This window comes from Coptis chinensis, chromosome 1, assembly GCF_015680905.1.
Source record: "Coptis chinensis isolate HL-2020 chromosome 1, ASM1568090v1, whole genome shotgun sequence".
NCBI classification, from domain to species: domain Eukaryota; kingdom Viridiplantae; phylum Streptophyta; class Magnoliopsida; order Ranunculales; family Ranunculaceae; genus Coptis; species Coptis chinensis.
The window spans coordinates 87,899,181-87,918,306 of record NC_141456.1 but is presented as its reverse complement, the minus strand read 5'-3'; the positions used below and the strand labels follow the sequence as shown (position 1 = coordinate 87,918,306).

General features: G+C 35.7%; 1 long non-coding RNA gene across 1 annotated transcript; it reads right to left on the bottom strand.

The window, feature by feature from the left end:
- Window positions 1-2,563: 2,563 nt before the first annotated feature.
- LOC147525669 (uncharacterized) lies at window positions 2,564-3,781 on the bottom strand. Its single transcript, XR_015198388.1, has 3 exons — window positions 3,680-3,781; window positions 3,020-3,136; window positions 2,564-2,839 (listed from the first exon to the last, which is right to left on the bottom strand). It is a non-coding gene; the product is annotated as an uncharacterized LOC147525669 (long non-coding RNA).
- Between the last annotated feature and the right edge of the window lie 15,345 nt (window positions 3,782-19,126).

The window sequence follows — 19,126 nt, the reverse complement described above, 5'->3', positions numbered from 1 at the left end:
GTCACTTATGCTAATTTCTCATATTTGCTTGAGGTCGAGCAAAATGCTGTTTGTGGGTGGTTTGATAAGAGCCTAAAACTATAGTTTTAACCCCTTAATAATACTACTTTTAGACCAATTATGCGAGTAATAAATAAGAGTTAATGCTAATTACGTGCTTTTATGTATTTCAGGCATGAAACTTAATTTTGTGCAGAAATGTGCCACTTTGGCGATATAAAGGAGCAAATGGTTGGTTGCTAAGAAGTTCTGTAATAAAGGCCAAGGTTCAAGGAGACAAAGCCTTTATGAAGCTCGGACAAAAGCTGAAAAGTTAGTGCACAAGTCAGCAGAACTTCCGAAGACCATATCTTTGGACTCAAGCCTCGGATTTGGGCCTACCTTACGTCAAAACGACCGGCTCGGAAAGTTCTTTCTAATGGTCTAAGCCTTTACCCAATCATAGGAGCAGAAGTGGACGAAAAGTCTACTGACGTCAAAGCCAGCTGCAACGGGCTTTGTGGACTGAAGAAATTGGGCTTTGGGCTCGATTTTCCGGCCCAAAACATGGCTCCTCAGCCCATGCACAAAATTGTGGATCTGGTCTCCTCCTTTACATAAAACAAGACTTAGGTCTTAAGAAAGGGATAGTTAGATAGCTTAGATAGAAAAGTAGCCATTAAAAATAGCTTGTAGATCTAGTTTTTGAATTGAATTAGTTAAATTAATTAGTTTCATACATTGTTTTAGATTAATTCTTTGAATCATAGTTCTTCATTGATTAGATAAATAAAATAGTTATTTCTTGTTCATTTCGATTTTGTCATTTAAAATTGTCAGATCTAAATTCAGTTGTTGTTATTCAATTCTTAGTTATTAATTTAGAATTCAATTATTGTTAGTTAAATTTAATAAAGTTATAATATTTATATTACTTCTAGTTTTAATTCACATCGTAGTATAATTCCCACCATTGCTCTCATTAAACTTTGAATAAATTAGTCAATCTAGGAAACTTGAATGCTAAAGAACTAAGAGTGGAATTAACTTTTTACTCAACTCTATTTAGATATAATTGAGAGTATAGAAATCTTTGATAGCAACGTGTAATTAAATTTAGTTTCACTTGCGTTTTGAGTTTCATCGTTCATTTTATATGTAAATTATTCAATTTTACATATATCACGAGGCATAGGATGGAATGGGTATTTTGGAATTTGTTTTGGGCTTGGGCCCAATAGGTTAAACCCTACGCGTTTAAACCCCTTCACGTTCTTCATCTTCTCCATGCCTCCAAGAACATCATCGATTCATAAAAAAAAAAAAGAGAGAGAAATCCAAAAACCACCGCCACCCACTCCAATATTTTCGATAGAGTTTCAATTAAAACTCTTCCCCACCTTGCATTCACCTCAAATTCGAAATCCAAACCCCAATGGCTACTCAAAACCAAAAAATTCTCCCGAAACAAGCTTTTGCTTCTAACCAATTGATATGGAAATCTAGTTATTTTACGTATTCTAACTATCTATGCGTAAACACAAATAATCAATTTACGTAAATACGTGTTTATATCAATATTCCTACTCTCAATAACGAAGTAATTTAAGAGAGTCAGGATTCGTTCCACTCTTAAACCCTCAAGACTTAATTAGAATTCAACTACTCGACACAAAGAACAATGTGAGAGTAATGTGTGATGTGAATTTTCTAATATCATTATACTATCATTTCCCAAGCAAATCAAACAAGACATGGTATAAAGGGTTGAACTTTGCTTGTTCAAATTTAAAAGGAAACTACTCATGGAAGAATTGATTTAAACTAATAGTGACAAATACTAAATCAATGAATTGCAATAGATGTTTAATGGAAAATGAAGTTAGATTATAAAAAACAACTAACTTTATTAATCTAATGAAAAGTAACAATGATTCAATAATCTATATTAAAATAAGGTATGAAAACTAATTAATTAATGGGATAAAACTCAAAACTAGATCCACTACAACAGAACAACACTTTTGTGACGGCTAGGAGGCGTCACAATTATTTTTTGTGACGCCTACAAGGCGTTGAAATTTAGGCGTCTCTATTGGTGTCAGAATTATTTGTGACGCCAAGGTGCCGTCACAATTGACATAATTACTGACGCCTGTACGCCGTCACTAAATATGAATTACTAACGCCTGTACGCCGTCACTAAATGTGTATTACTAACGCCTCTACGCCGTCACTAAATTTGCATTTGTCGTCACTATTGAACTTTCGAATTGCCCCAAAAACTGGCGCTATAACTTGGTGCCAAAACAAATTAACGCCTCAGTACCGTCAGTAATTATAAATTTGTCTTTTTTTTAAAATGCTTACTGACGTCTGTCAGGCGTCACAAATTATTATTTATTTAAAAAAAAATAATATTACTGACGCCTGTCAGGCGTCACAAGTTATTATTTATTTATAAAAAAATATTTTCTTTTGATTTCCATCCTAATATTTATATTTTTTTTCTCCTGAAATCGGTTGCATAAATACAACCACATAAACCCCAAACACATAATATAATTACGACTACAAGCAAGTATATACAAGGAAAATCTTAGTAATAACCATCACCAAAATTTGACTAAGTATATATATCACTAAATGAATAACATGTAAATTAAAAGATATAGATGTATGGATATAGCATAATCTACCAACATACTATTTCAATATAATCTCTATAGAACAACTCAAGATCACATCCTAAGAAGCAAGAGCATGGGGTCCTTGACGATTCTCCTGGCAGTCTCGCTCTAAAACAAACACACCCTGGACCAAGCTGGCAGCTACAGATCTTCGGTGATGTGCATTTTTCCTTCATAAAACAACTAGACCTTAGTCAATACAAGCTAAGGAACCACTAAAACAAGCTATTGACTAGTCAATATACACAATTTTCACTAACCGTGCAGTCGTAACATAATATGCTCTGCCACATGCATGATTTCACAAAAAAAATAAAGTTTACTAGCATTTAGACTGTTAAGAGTAGAACCTTTTCAGCACTCCTAAACCTCGGCTTCCAACCACGAGAATCAAGCTTCAAGTCATCAACTACATCACAAAGTTTATCCCTCGGATCGCCCCAATAAATCTTAAACACCACAGTAACCTGCTCCATTCAAGTACAAAATCAAACAGAGAAAAAAGATCATTTAAAATGGTATGAAACAGTTCTCAGGGCTAAATGGTTAAGGAATTATCGAGCTCTGCAGCGCCAACCAAGGCTGCAGTGGTTTAGGAAGTTAATAAATATTCAACCAAAAGAAAATATATTGTACATGCAGCAAATTAGCAAGTGAATTTCACGAGTTCTTATTGCAAAAGAGGTTTTGAGTTCCTTGACAGGTAAAATTTCCATACACATGACAAAGTTACAAGACATTCTATATGAAAAACCTGGCAACGTACACTTCTTCTATTCAGACATAAAAATGATGCTTTGTGTTGCAAAAACTATTAACATATGCTAACAACTTCAAGATGTGCAAATACATTCCCTCTGCATCCTGACATTATAACCAGGATTTACGTAGTCTCGTGTGTTTAAGAGTTCAGGATGGTTTGGGATTTGTTTAGACTAGTTATAAAATTCTAATTTGAAACCTGAGTAAAACCAATTAGCAATAAAATACAATAAGAAACTTAAACACACCTGGATGAGCTTACTGGCATTATCAGAACGCCATGTTCTTCCAAAACCTCACAGAGCTTGCCTACTATAATGTTTGAGCCTTTTAGTGCATCACAAAATACCTGCACAATAAAGCATAAGTAAACTTGTTACTCCATGTAATGTCAATCATCTGGATAATGGAGCATATAGCCCTTGACTAAAGACAGTTCAATCGACCGAATGAACCAAACAATGCAAAGCATAGACACAAATGCATTGTAATTATTTTTTGGTGAAATAGATATAATATTTAAATTCAGAACTAGAGAAGCTAACCATATTTGTCTCAGTAGTGAAGCAAAGATCCACTTTGAGTCCTTTGATTTCATTCAGTCCATCTGCATAAAAAACCAAGTACGATTGATTCGATTCACTTCATCCATCCAGTTTAAAACCGATGGAAATCACAATCGATAACATCCGCTACTAGATACTAAGTAGCTTTTAGCAATATACATTGCTAATGAATAATGAGACCAGCCAAGGGAATAACGGGCGTGATGTCGAGGTAGCATCAATATATAAGAAAACATAGACAACCTGCTATAATTTTTGCTTTCCCCGTGATCCCCTCGAGCTTGCAAACACTCTCTTGCAATGCAACAAAAGCTGCGGCGCATAAGATCCCCACTTGCCTCATTCCACCATCTAATGTTTTCCTCAGTCTTCTAGCCTGAAATTGAAACAAATAAGTTGCTATCAACTCTCTGAAAAGAATTTAGCAGCAAAAAAAAAGACCAATGCAAACCAGGCAGAGCTTACACGATTTGGCAAGGCGCCAAAATTTCAACCGTAAGTAGAGTTGTCAATTTCACTACCTCGAAATCAGCATTACAACACGGTGATTTTTATCCTGCACATCCACCTACATGTATGTACTCTAGTCTGACTCTGACTTAACTACACAAAGTATCAGCATTAGACATTTGTATCCTTTATACAGACATATAAGCAATTTAGTATTTGAAAATATAAAACCTTCATGAATCCAACCCACATACACATACACATTGTTACTTTTCAGCTTTTTGTCTTTTCGTTTTTGGTCCAAAACATTGAGGAACTATATTATCATAGCCACATACACATTGTTACTTACCACTGATGCATTAAATATGCGTGCTCCATCTATGTGAAGCTTCAGGCCATGTTTTTTCGCTACCTCTCCAACTTGATCGGTATACTCAATAGAGACGATTTGAAGACGATTTCAACAACACTAGTGTCACTTTCTGCCCTTTGTCTGCCAAGAAAATAATTAGGATTCATCAAAGCGGAATCAGCAGTAATAGGCCTTCTCAACGGCTGATTAGGCATACTCATATCAATAATAACAACACTATTCTCGGTGATGTTTCTCGTACACATATATACTTATCCGATTCCATCGTTACATGTGTAATTCCAATACTAGGCAACTACAAATCACATAAAAACATAATCAGCTCAACATTCAATAATTCAGATCCAACAGGAATCGGGGTTGTAGTAAGTGGGGAGTTTGACTTGCCTTTAGGCCCGCCCACTATCAACTCTTATCCTCTTACGGGAAAGAATCCGTTGTGGACATAGTAAACCTGCTACTAGGAGCGCCGCCCTTAGCCCATTACTGACTTTAGGCAGTCATCGAGGGTTGACGAATTCCTTATCAAGCTAAAAGCAAACGGAAGGTACACCTTACTCATGAACAAAAATATGCAACCTACAGGTAGAATATTTCTAGTGGACCTTATGCCAAAACCTCAGAAGATTATTAGTAAATGGTTTCATGGGTGACTAGGTCTAGTCGTCTATCCAATCTAACTAACTGTCGCTTCCAGGGTAAAACCCGACAACTCATGATAAACTATCAAGAAATTATAATATACTCGAGATCAAAAGCTAGTTCTTGAAATAATACAACGGAAAATATTTCCTTCACCTGAGACAGACTCTAGCTGAGCATCAATGAGATTCAGAGTTTCTTCAACCAGGCATGTTAAACTGTCATCAGTAACTTTGCAGTATCCTTATTGTGTTCTATAGAAACGACTTTTAACATCCTGGCCATGGACCTTGGCAACAAACAAATAAAAATCTCTTAATCCTTTTCAGTTGAAATAAATAAATAATGGAATCATCTGCTCAGATTTCTCACCTAAAGGCTGGGCGGTGGTGGTACTTCAACCTCTGGCTAGGCGATTCCAACCACGCCTAACTTTCCCCGTCTAAGTCCATCACCTGCAAAGGAGTAATAAGCATTAATAACCCAAGTAACAATGAGAAGCGTTTAACAAGATGGAATGAAACCCACCAATCTCTCGCCAAACTGTGTAGAGCTCGACTTTGAACTTGGGCACATCGCATTGCTTGAACCACGAACAAAGCGCCAACAGAGTTGCTCTAGACCGTGGGTTGGACACTTTAGCTTCCCGCACAAGAATATGAAACTTTCATGTGATATGCTAAAGAAGAATAAGCGGAAAGTATGAATATGAAAAATCCAAACACGAATTCAGCAAAAAATCATTATTTTGGTCTCAAAGAAAGAAGACTAAATCAGTTCAAGTAGTGAAACAAATCACAAATCACAAGACACATAGTTATTGTTTTTATGCACGAGAAAATCATCCACAGTTTCATCACTAGAAATCTTCCCTCTAACCATTGACAAGTGTCAACTTTCTATTTGTCCCACAAGCCCACATAGAATATGTTCCCATGTATAAAATTCACAACTCCGCACACACACACACACCCCTGCACCTTTCTCTTTCTCTTTCTCTCTCTCCTTCTCTCCCCAACTGAAATAAAATAATAACATTGAGCATAGTGAAAGACATGCAAATAATCGAAATAGAAGTTATATATAAGAAACCAATTCAAGTTAAGACAACCCGAGATCACGAGGCTCTTTACTTACGAACATTACTTTGAATCAGCTCATTTGTATACCATCTACGTCATGAGAGAGACATTGGCCCCATGCATTGGATGAATCAAGGAATGTGCAAAGATTACCAATCAAAATAAACACTCGACAATGAAACGAGAACAATCATACATGACGCTCTTGGGTGACCCATACTAATAACCAAGTGCTTTAATCCATTGGGAGACATATACCACTACCAATCTAAATAAACACTAAATAACGTAACGAGAACAATCATACATGACGCTCTTGGGTAACTATACTAATAATCAAGTGCTTTAATTCATTGGAAAATATATACCAATCACTATCTGAAATTAAACATAAAGTCCCCCGAGGTAAACATTGTAATCGGATCTGCATTATATGACATATTAAGCAAATGAAATACATGGTTTTGCATTCTTTAACTTACTTACGTGTGTCTCCAAGAGTGACTCTGAAACTTACTTGATGGTTTTGCATGACAAGACAGTCGAGACTCAATTTTTAAGCAACTCGAGGGAACCTCGCACATCCCCAAGCATGTATCATTTATTAAAATTCTTCAAACGGTTGCCATCACAATATGGATAGAATAGCCAAATTATTTCCACGCGTCTTTGATACAAACATACTTGGCGGTTAAATTAGAAATTCATAGCTAACCGATCTGAGGATCGACTAGCAACCGTGTCTACTTCTTCGAGGATTAATTGGACCAATTAAGAGTTTTCTCGCGAATGATTTTCATGTCCAAAGACCGACTAACTACACCAAAGAGAAACCATCGAAGCTCTAGATTTTGAACATTGGGAGGAAAAAAAATTTACCTTGGTAGCTTCTTTCACTTTGAATAAATTATATAACCACCGATACCATCATCGAAGTCACCAACCAATAATACAGACTCATCTTGAATGTCACTTAAATGCTAAAAGATATCATCTACCACTACTTAAATATCGGTTTACATTAATGCTACAATCAATGACAAGCAAATAACTTCTCAATTAATTCAATCAGAAAAAAAAGTATTTAAGACGAATTTGGCGGAGAGAATACTTACAGATTCCAAATGAGAGTAAGGAACTTGACGAGTTAACATCTCCAAGACAAGTCGCAGCCAAGACTCCATATATCACCGCAGCCCATAGCCATGACTCTTCCTCGTTGACAACCTACATTTCACAAAATGTATTATGACTTAACAAAACATTACATACATTATTCATGAATTCAAAAGGCAGATCATCCATGCATTGATTGGTATTGAACAATTAAACCCGACTTCCCCAATCAGATTGAAGTCTTGACAATTCCCCACCTAATGCAGAGTGTAAAATGGCATAAAAAAAATGCTCACCTCGGGTGCCATCCGAGAATGGAGTCCCTTTGCTAGACTTCACATCATTGAATTTGGTTGCCTCGCGAAGGTGAACAAAAAGCAATATAAGGTGACAAAGAACTACAATTGCTTAACAAGTTCTGAGGAAAGCTAAGAAAGAAAGAAACCTTTGCCAATCCAAAATCTGCAAGTTTCACGATCCATCCATTTGGCATCCACCAATATAGTAGCACATTTAATATCCCCGAGATGACATAAAAAAGAAAAGTGTGTTAGATAGAACTTAGAAGTAGAAGGGAACAGAAGCAGCCCGAAATATTCAGGACAAAAAAAAATTAGTCAAATCTAAAAGAGAACTCCAGTCCTAAATAGCGGCATGTTAACTCATTCACCAAGAAAATTATAAACCCTAGAAAACGAAATCAAGAATTGCAAACCCAAAAACCCAAATCGCGAAAAAAAAAACTAATCTTTATAGAAACTGACCTTAAAAGATCGGAAAGATGGTACCTTTGTCATAAGATGAAGATTTTGAGATGAACAAACTACCTCTTTTAGTTCATTTTCATCAAAACTTGGAGAAGATGAACGGAAAACGGAGTGGAATTGAATTCATTGAGAAAAGTGGAGAAGAAGATTGAGAAAAAGTGGGATGGGGTTTCTCTTTTTGTGTTGAGAAGAAATCGCAAAGATTGGATTTTGACGCTCTTCCTTCGTGCACCGCCAAACACGGATCTCAGATCTTTATTACGGTGATGCCTCCTTGCCGTCACTAAGTTTTCAACAAATTTCATAAATAAAGTAAAACGAATTTTTAGATTTATTGTGACGCCAAACAACAATCTTGGCGACGCTTTTTGACGTCACAAATTTTCTGACGCCTATTTGGTGTCACAAATTGGGAAAAGCCCCTGTCACAAAAAAGCTATTATGGTGTAGTGATCTAGATCTATCTTTTTCTAACCCTAAACTCCATTAACATTAGTTTCATAACCTAACTTATTTTCTAACCTAACTATCTACTATTAACAAAGAGCTAAGCTTTTGTTTTTATATGTTCAGATCCAAAAATCGTGCATGGGCTTGGAGCCACGTTTTGGGCCAGAGAATCAGGCCCAAAACCCAATACTTTCAGTCCAAAAAGGCCTCTTCAGCTGCAGTTGACTTCGACAGACTTTTTGTCCACTTCTGCTCCTCTGATTGGGCCAAGGCTTGGACCATTGGAAAGCTCTTTCCGAGCCGGTCGTTTTGACGTAAGGTAGGCCCAATTCCGAGGTCTGAGTCCAAAGATATGGTCTTCGGAAGTTCTGTTGACTTTGTGCACTGTTTCTGCCCGCGTGGACTTTGACTTTTCATCTTTTGACCGGGCTTTACAGAGGCTTTGTCTTCTTGGAAATTGGCCTTTAATCATAGAACTCCTTAGCAACCGACCTTTGCTCCTTTATCTCGCTAAAGTGGCACATTTCTACACAAAATGGACTTTGAAGCCTGAAATGCATAAAAACACGTAATCAGTATTAACTCTTACTTATTATTCACATAATTGGTCTAAAAGTATGATTGTTAAGGGGTTAAAACTATAGTTTTGGGCTCTTATCACCAAATTTCACCCTTTTATGATACTGAGATGATTAGTAGGAGGTGGCAAAGGTTGTGGTATTTGGCAAATGATTTTTATCACACCAATTTGGTGTTGAATTTTTATAAGAAGAGGGAGATTTAGGGTCAAAAGATTTTTGTGAAAGTGAATGGTAGGAGGAGAGAATTGTGTACAGGTGTGTTGTCTAGGATTCTTGGCATTGAGGCAAAATGCCTCACACATACATTGCAGGAATCTTAGTTTGGAGGAATTGAGGCTTTGATGAGGGAGACTATATTGGAAGGGTAGTATAATGCGAAATCGCATTGTGTTCGACAATCGTCTTTGCGAACCAACCAACTGGTTGTAGCTCAGTGGGTTAGTCGGAATGTCAATTGCATTACGAAAGTCAGTAATATTAATTCGAACTGTCTGCACGTTCTCTGGGTTTTGCAGGAGAAGAGGTATGATTTTTGCATCCTCGACTTTTTGATAGCTGAGATTCGATGCGTTGGTATTAATAATGCACCCTTACCTACTTTGATTACAAAGATTATGATGCAATGGGGCTGTGTTCCGAAGACTGATAAGATTATGTTGAAGTTGCATGCAAATCCACAGATTTATAAGGAATGTATTCAAAGGAAGTGGAAGTTGCCCGAGGATAAGGGTGTTGAGACGGAATCGAGTGAGGAGGATGAGGATGAGACGTCATGTTTTGATGCCAGAGTTTGGGAAAAGGCTACTACGGATGAAGCCCGTGCCTCCTTACTACATCGTGGCATGCATTCTCTTAATACCATTTGTGAGGATCTTCAGACTAGACAGGTTACGATCCATGAGAATTTTGAGAAGATTAGTGATAGTCACCAGGATCTCCAGGCTAACGGCTAACGTGGGAGACTCTCGTCCAGCGTGAGAATGAGCATTGGGAATCCATGAATGCATTTATGGAGCAACAACACCGTTTCGAAATAGAAGTTCTACGACGCTTGCCACTTCATGAGGGTTCTTCTTTTGATGACTCTATGAGGCATGAGCGTCGTCGACGCAAGACGGATGACTCTGGCCCATCCTCATCTCGTGGCTAGTAGTTTTATTGTATTTTTGTTGTGTTAAGACATTTTTCCCTGTTTTTCGTAGATTTTGATTTCAAATTGTTAAGTTAAGTAGTTACATTTGAATTATGTATTTGTTATTTTCAAATTTGAAGTTGTTATTCTGGCATATGCTATGTTATGTATCGTGAATCCCACCCTTCCAACTTGTTTAGGGGTGGAATTATTTATTTAGCAATGCGTCTAATCATATCCACGTATTTTTGTCGAAATATTATTGCCTGTTTGATAATGATTGAATTATGTGAGAATGTTGCTATTTTGGTGTAGCAAGAATTAGCTAGTGTTGTTGGTGCAACATCAAGGAGTCATAATTAGATGATTGCTATATTAATTCCAGCCAAAAAGCTATTGGTTTGGTTTCCAAAAAGCTATTGGTTTGGTTTTGGAGTATGCCTCTTGTCTGTTTCTATTTTGATTTTAGAATTGTCTTATTCCATCATGTTGCCTTAACTAGTTGGGAAACTTGTGGAACTTAGAAACTAGTTCTCTATAAATCCTTGGTTCACTCTAAACTTCAAATCACACTTCTCATTTTGCATCTCTCACTTTACCTTTGATTTTCACTTCATAGAACTCATCATACACGGAGAGCGCACGCCCTTTACTTTGCCTAAAGTCAGAGCGCGCCCACCCTCAAAACACTGGACATCTCGAAAGGCAAGAGCGCACCTGCGCCCTTCCACAGGCAAACTTGAGGGCGCCCGCGCCCTTCACCTCCGCAGCCACTTCCAATTCTGACATTTTTGTAGGTTCTTCCGAGGTTGTTTCCAGCAGTTCTAGAGTGTGTTTGTGTGATATGAAGTCTCCTCAGATCATACCGGAGCAGTCTTTCGAGGATTTGCTTGGAAGCGAGACCTATGGAGGATGGTTCCGTGAAAAGATCGTGTAGTCAAGATGGCAGAATCTACTGGTAAGTCCTGTTGACTCACATTCACCTAAACTTACTGAATATTTCCTAAACTTACTGAATATTTCTATAATAATTCTAAGTTCTTTTATAGATCAGATGGAGAACAAGTGTTCTCTGTCATAGTTAATTATACGACAATATAATGGATTTCAGCAAGTTTTTGGTTGCCTTTGCTGTGAGAATGCCTATGTCTGTTCCTAAAAACTCATGGGGCTATATGTCTAATAATGTATACCTTTATAACTATGAGTATTTTCACGAGACTTATGGGGCAAGGGGTTTTTCGTGTAGAGGACCAAGGGCAATATAACATAGCCCTTGGTAGCCTGTCCCTGAACGTAGGCACTACCATGTTCTTTATCATGATGAATATTTTAGGGGAGTGGCGGTTTTCTTCTGCAAGTAATGCCGCTGGTGACATTTTCCTTGTTTTAGCTGAGTGACGTTTCTTATATGACATTCCCTAGGTTTTAGTGGCTAGCCTAGCAAGAGCTCATAGTATGAGGCATAAGTACCTTCTTATGCCTGTTTTGGTTTGCCGCATCATGCGTTTCTTTTTTCCTGATTTTTGTGTCCATTTCAAGGATTGGGTTGGGGTTGAAATTATGAGACCCACCAATTGTGTTATACGTTCTTTTTGTGCAATGACTTGGCCGGGGTAGAGGATACAACCTAATTGGGATGCCCCTTACACCCCATCCGACCAAGTGGCGCTTAACAGGTTAGCGATCGTTGATCATACATGGAGAAAGGCTTGGCAAGTTATCATGGCGTGGCAGGACGCAAAAAAACCTCACTTCTATATAGATAAGGAGGAAAACGTGTAAATACGGGATATGAGGTAAGTTTTAATTTTTGTTCGTGTCTGCTTATGTCCCAAGCAATTTAATTTTTGTTATCCCCATAACGGGTGGAACTCATATAGACTTGCGTCTGTTTTTGTTTATCTATATTAGTATGTTCTAAATTTGTTTTGTAGGGTGTTCTTTAATTTTCACACGTTTCCATGGTATTTCCTACCTTTCTTATTTTAATACTTTGAGGACAAAGCATGTTCTTGTCTGGGGGTGGCATAGAAACACGCATAATTTAAGGCACCTATTAGGATAATACATGTATAATATGTACTTGTTTTCTAGTAAAAAAAATAAAAAATAATATAAATAAACATTTTATGATATACACTTAGGAAATAATGGTATTGTTTCTTTCTCCATGATGATAATAGTCTAGATATTTCACGTTAGCTCATATATTAGAATAATCTTTAGAAATTTAGGTTAATATGTAGGTAATAATCATTGCATCTTTCTATAAATATATTGCATGAGTATCTATGATTGTTTGGCAGTAAGTTTCTGAAATCTAGGCTAGAGTACTTATTCTACAAATCCAGTGAGAATATAGCCTAAAGCCTTATATGAGTGAAATATTTGAGAAATGACACAAGGGAGAAGTAAATTCCGAATAGAGAAATCACATGTCCACTTGCTTGATCACTATACCATATCCTAAGCGAGAATTTAGGCCCTCTTCGGATCGATATAGCCAGAAATTCAAACCTATATGAAATTATTTTCCACTAGTCGCCCCTCTGAGCCTTTCTTTAGCCTTTCATAAATCGCAAATCCTTTACCATTATACAAAACAAAATTAAAATAAAATAAGCCTACCAATTTTTGAATAAGTCTGAGAATAGAGATGAAATGAAGAATAGAAAAGAGAAAGACCTGTGAAACTAAGAATTTGTTAGTTGCTTCAAATAAGAAAAGGAAGTTTCAATCCAAAGAAAAGAGAGAAAAAAAAAATAAAACAGTTAGAACTCCAAAAACCGAATCAAATGAGTCAAAACCCAAAAGAAAAAGAAAAAAATGGCTAAGGATGGAAACAAAGTGTAGAAGCAAAGTAAGAATAAGGTTTTCTCAAGTTACATAATATGAAGACTCTATTATCTCAGACTTGTCCTTTTTGAATATCAATTTCCTTCATTCTTAAACCATCTCCTACTTTCCGCAACACCTAATAAAGACTTCTAGCTCAATTAAGAATAGGTTAGTGTGATAGTAAGTGGCATATATGTTTGATGAACTTTGGCTTCCTTGTATGTCATTAAGATTGTAAGGTAAAGTGTGCCCACTGCGCACTGGAGTGACCAAAACTTGAGTGGAAAAATCATGGTGTTTTGTCTTGACATATATGTGAGGACCTACTTAAGGACGCTATTCCAAAGTTTCAGAAACGGACCTGTTATTGCATTTTATAGCATAGTTCATTGTATATATGTTTATCCGTAGATGATTGATTATTATGCACGTATTAGCTTAGATTTCGAATTGATTATTCTGTATTCATTGCTAGTGAGATGTAGAGATATCTGAGAAGAAAGTAAGAAACAGTAATTTTATTTCTTAGTCGTTGTAATATATATGAAGTTTGTGAGCACCTTCTCTGGAAAACTCTCACGAGGCTATAACTCGTCCACTAGGGAATTCCTAGTGGTTTAAGGCCTTATTACATATGGTAAATGCAATCACACTCAGCGAAACAAGATTAGTTAGAACTCCATTTTTGGCCACTTATATTAGTTTCTCATATTTGCTTGAGGACAAGCAAAATGTTGTTTGGGGGTGGTTTGATAAGAGCCCAAAACTGTAGTTTTAACCCCTTAATATCATTACATTTAGACCAATTATGTGTTTAATAAATAAGAGTTAATAATATTTACGTGCTTTTGTGTATTCCAGGCATTAGAGTCGAATATGAGAAGAAATATGTCACTTTTGCGAGATAAAGGAGCGAAAGTTGGTTGCTAAGAAGTTCTATGCTGAAAGGCCAAGATTCAAGGAGCAAAAACCTTTTTAAAGCCCGGTCAAAGCTGAAAAGTCAAAGCCAACGCGGGCAGAAATAGAGTAGAAAAGTTAACAGAACTTCTTTAGGCCGTATCTTTGGACTCAGATCTCATAATTGGGCGTATTATTTGTCAAAATGACTGGCTCGGAAAGAGCTTTCTAACGGTCCAGGCCTTGACCCAAACAGAGGAGCATAAGTGGACAAAAAGGCTATTACGGTAATTTCTAGCAGAGAAACCCTTTTTGGACTTAAGTAATTAGGTTTTGGGCTTGATTTCATGGCCCAAAACATGGTTCCAAAGCCCATGAACGAAATTGTAAACCTATCCCTCTCTTATATAAAGAGGACTAAGGCATAACTCAATATATACTAGATTAGATAATTAATTAGATATCTAGGTTTTAATTCATATAGTTTTTCATTAGTTTTAAGTAGTTGTTTGTTCTTCATTATTTCATTAGATTAATAAAATCCAAGTATTGTGCTTCATTATGTCATATTCTTGTATGATAGTCTAATGATTTCTAGCTAAACCTCAATTAGAGGGGTTTGATGAAGCTTGATGAAGACTTGATGTGTTAGTTAGGATTATTGCTTCTTAAGAGTTTCACTCTAGTAGGTTAGTTGATTTACCATGAGAATGGGTTGAACTTCCTCACATACTAATTATTAGTTGGCAGAGATTGCCATGAATAATTAAGGATCAAACACTTAATCTTATTTAGTTAGGATTGCAATAATCTACTCTAGCATATTAGGAACACATCAAGTGGAATCAAATTCCCTTAATCCCTTCTCCATATTCACACCTTTGTATTAAATTGCCGTTAGTATAATCTAGTTATTATAATTTCAATCTCCGTATTAGTATAATTAAAACCATTACTCTCATTAGTTTTGTTAGAATCATTTAAACATTGGAAACTTACATCCAAACAACTAGGAGTGGAACGAATTCTCTACTCCATATATTTCACGATAATCGAGAGTAGAATCTTTGATCATGGCAATGTTTTAGCTTTAGTTTTACTTATTCATAGCATAATTAGTTAAGAGTAGGTAAAACTATTGTTTTACAAATTATCAATTAACAATGAAGTTAACTTTCTTCATATATATATAGGCTAGTATATTGAATCATAGTAGGTCCACTTCTAGGTCAAGTTAAACTAATCCACATGCTTTCTTTCACGATAAGTTATTGATTTTTGTATAAATTATTTACCGGTCTTTATTGGTAACTTGGAAAGATTTGTTTGTTGGTGCTTATGCGAGGATGGCTAAATGGGACTTAATAAGGTTTTATGCAACTAGCCGATTACGATGTTGTCGAGTTTGCCAAAAATGGGGATCATTTACTACACTTTACTGCTTTCTTGATCAGATACTTGAGCAATACTATACCGGTATATTAATTACGCTACTTATTTTACCCGTGCACACACAGATCTTTCGCAAACATCATGGCAAGCACCTAAATTGCACATGAAAACACCTTCATACACACATTTCTCTTACTTCTCATTTCTTTTAAGGTTGTCAATCTTTGTTTTTCTGGCCTGCAGAGTAGCACGCCTACGCCCACCCTGGTGTAGCTTGAACAAGGATCTATGGAATGCACACGTTGAAATCCAAAACAAATCAGTCCAAGGTGTCTTTGGCTATTGTTCTTGCAAGAAGTGATTTCCAATGTATGTGTATGAGGTAAAATTGGTTATTAGTTGTATTAATGTGTTGTTGTGCTCACTAATTATAGTCGTTATCTATAGGTAAATAGTTAGTCTAAACTTATTTTTATGTTAGCTGTGAGAACACTTTTGGTCGTCTATGCTAAGGTTTGAAACTTCTCAGGTACTATGAGGGCTTTAAGTCAAGTTCCTATGGCATGTGCTGCTGCACAAGAATACCAAGCTCATGCTACTCAAAAGCAAAACGCCCATAACTAAATGGCAAAACATGCATCTGGTCTGATTTTTAACATTACTTCTTATGTTTATTTGACATGCTCTAAATTATTTAATTGCAACCATTTCGTTAAAAAGATTATCTTTTACAATAATAGGACCGACTTTGTATGATTTGTTATATAATATTTGTCTTTATGCTCTTATAAGTGTACCAAATAGTCAGAATGTTCTTTTGATGTATAGTAGAAAATGGAATTACATGACGCCTTATTTGCTAATGTTATTAATCCATTGCACTTAATAGAATTGAAGTTTCATAATATACTTTTTAATTATTTAAATTTCGATCAGGATTGGACTATAGCCTATAGGATTCTTAGTTGCTTGAGTCCAGTCTACGTCACTTCTAAAAACATGTTATATGGTGGTTCTGACAGTTTACTGTTATTTCTTTCCACCTCTAATTTGTGTAAATGTGTGTTTCAACCCCCACCTACGTGGCAACGTCCATTGGTAGGGGTCTCCACTTTATTCGTTTAATCGACAGGGATAAAGCCCAATTTGCAATACCATAGATCAATGTACAGGCCCATTAACTCATGTGTCTAAGGCTGAATCTTAGCCACATGGCTTGCCACTAACATACATTAATTTATGTCCAGATTTATTTCTTATCAAAGAGATAATTATCAGTTGCGAGTTATACTCAATTACAATTACTTAAGCTACAAAAATACTTGAGCTACAAGGAGTCTCTACTTTACCTATATAAATACCAAACTATTTTTCATACAGAACTACATTCTTGAGACTTGATCCCATCGATAATTTGGGTACGTAGGCAACCGAAAGGTACAATCTCATCATTCACTCAATCAACATCACTTTTCTCACGACTCTTCTACGTTATTCACCTCTTTCGTCATCACTTAGTGTTTTGATCATATTTGGTCAAAACATAATTGGCGTGCTTAATAATTTGTGGATGTGATCTACTAATCATAGATAACATCTACACAAAAACTCATATATATATGTTAGAGCGTGCTTAATGTGATCTGTGTGATATGTTTAATATTGGATCCTTACGTATTTTTGCTTGGAAGAACTGAAATTAAGTGATTTAGGTTTAATGTTTTATGTATGTCATTTGGTTACAAATAGGCAGATGCGGGAATTGCAATGAGCCTAAGTTTTACTATAACTTAAATATTTATTGCTATAGGTGTTTTTATTTCTAGTCGTGTTTGTATCCACCCAATTGCCATATTAGAGATATCTTTATTTGTTTAGTCGATATTAGTTTGGTACTCAAGTGATCTGGCATTTGCCAATCCTTCATTTATGGGTGTATTTGGAATATGTAGGGTTAGATGGTTTTGTTGAGGTTGTATGTATGTTAGTTGCATTGTAAAAGTAGTGTACTAGGGTTTTTTGGATGTTGTTTGCATATTTATAGTTTTCTTCTTATTCGAGGATTGGTTACTTACCTTAGCTGACATTAGTCGAGATGGTTAAGTAATTGGTTATGCGAACCAATATATCTTTTAGTAGTTGGGTTTACAACTGAGGTATGAGGTTTTATATTTAGTTTGGATGTATTCTTATTAAAATTTCAAGTTAAGACAAGTTTTATATTTATGAAATGTAAAAAATACAGAGAAGACTTTGCCAAAATTTTTTCCAGATAAGCCACGTGTCATAGGTTTGAATTTTGGGGGCGTTACATCCCCCATGTCCAACTTTTACAAATGTTACTATCTGACTTTGTACAACCCTATTTTCTTATTCACTAAAGCTTAGAAGCACTTGTTATATGAATTTTATTTGTTTTGCAGTTCTCTTTACTGGAATAATCATTAAAACCAGATAAATGATTTTTTTGTCATTCACTTTATCTTTGGCATTTTTAAGATTTAGTGGGATCAACAATGGTTGCTAGGTATTGATGAAGATGGCCTAGTACTGTAGTGTGGTAGCTGCCCAAGCTTTATTTTAATCTTTTAGTTCCTTAGTTTTTATGTTTTATTTCTTATATTTTTAACTTTTGCAGATCAAGAAACTTTCTAGCCAGCAAGAAGACTTCCACCTTGGATAGATGTCAAAGCTCGTAGTTTGTTCGGTGTCTCTAAGAATGCCTTTCAAACTATGATGAAGACTAATCACGAGTGTTTGACGTGAATGTGACTTGGTCACAATTCTTTCTTAATCCATTCATTTGTATATTATTATTTATTAAGTACCTATTGATCACCTAAGTCTTATGTTTATTTTTGCTACTAGAATGTTAAATGGAGTTAGCATTTATGAATGCTATTTGATTTTTAATGGATTATATTTTAGGTGTATATTTGTTGCAGGTCCAATTCAATGTGAAATGTTTGTTTTTAAATATATACAATTTTTTTTTTTGAAAAAAATTATAACATTTATCACAGTTTTGCCAGAACTGTCACAAAAGATATGTTTTTTTGGGACGGTTTTTGGGCAGTTGTTACCATTTTTTATGGCTGAGAGATGCTAGTCTAGAACAAATTTTTGTGATGGTTTTAGGAAAAAAATAAATGACACTCACTCTGTCACGGTTTTGGAAAAAAAAAATAGTGACAAAAGACTTTTTGTTACTATTTTTAATAGTGATATAAAACATTTTTTCTTGTAGTGTTTTGTTCATTTTGTCATATTTCGTAATAACATTAGTCTTGTTATAGCTTGAAAGGAGTGTTAATACGCACTATGTTATTCTTGACATACTCTGTGAAAGTCGGGGGGTAAGTTAATTATTGTTATTCCCTGACTATGTTGACTTTCCAAGTTG